Source organism: Dipodomys ordii, unplaced genomic scaffold (genome assembly GCF_000151885.1).
Source record: "Dipodomys ordii isolate 6190 unplaced genomic scaffold, Dord_2.0 Scaffold116, whole genome shotgun sequence".
Taxonomy (NCBI): Eukaryota; Metazoa; Chordata; class Mammalia; order Rodentia; family Heteromyidae; genus Dipodomys; species Dipodomys ordii.
Window position 1 is genome coordinate 638,380 of NW_012267332.1, and position 558 is coordinate 638,937.

Sequence of the window (558 nt, forward strand, 5' to 3'; positions counted from 1 at the left end):
CCAACCGAACAAAGAATATACAACTTCTAAAATACAGGAAATAAACTTTCAGAATTATAGAAGCATTAATAAAATACTTTAGCATTTGAACCAAACTAAAAATTTAATTTGGCAGATCCTTATGCATAACTCTTCCTGAGTGTCTGTATTATGTACATCTTCATAGTATATCTCGACTTAAGAAGATCCTAATAACAACAGATGTTGGAGGGGATGTGGCCAAAAGGGAATCCTACTGCATTGTTGGTGGGAGTGTAAACTTGTTCAACCCCTTTGGAAAGAAGTATGGAGGTTCCTCAAAAGACTCCACATAGAGCTCCCCTATGATCCAGCAATCCCACTTTTGGACATTTACCCAAACATCATAACCAAGGCTATAGTAAAGCTACCAGCATAACTATGTTTATCGCAGCATTATTTACCATAGCTAAGATATGGAACCAACCCAGATGCCCCTCAGCAGATGAATGGATCAAGAAAATGTGGTATATATACACAATGGAATTCTATGCCTCCATCAGAAAGAATGACATTGCCCCATTTGTTAGGAAATGGAAA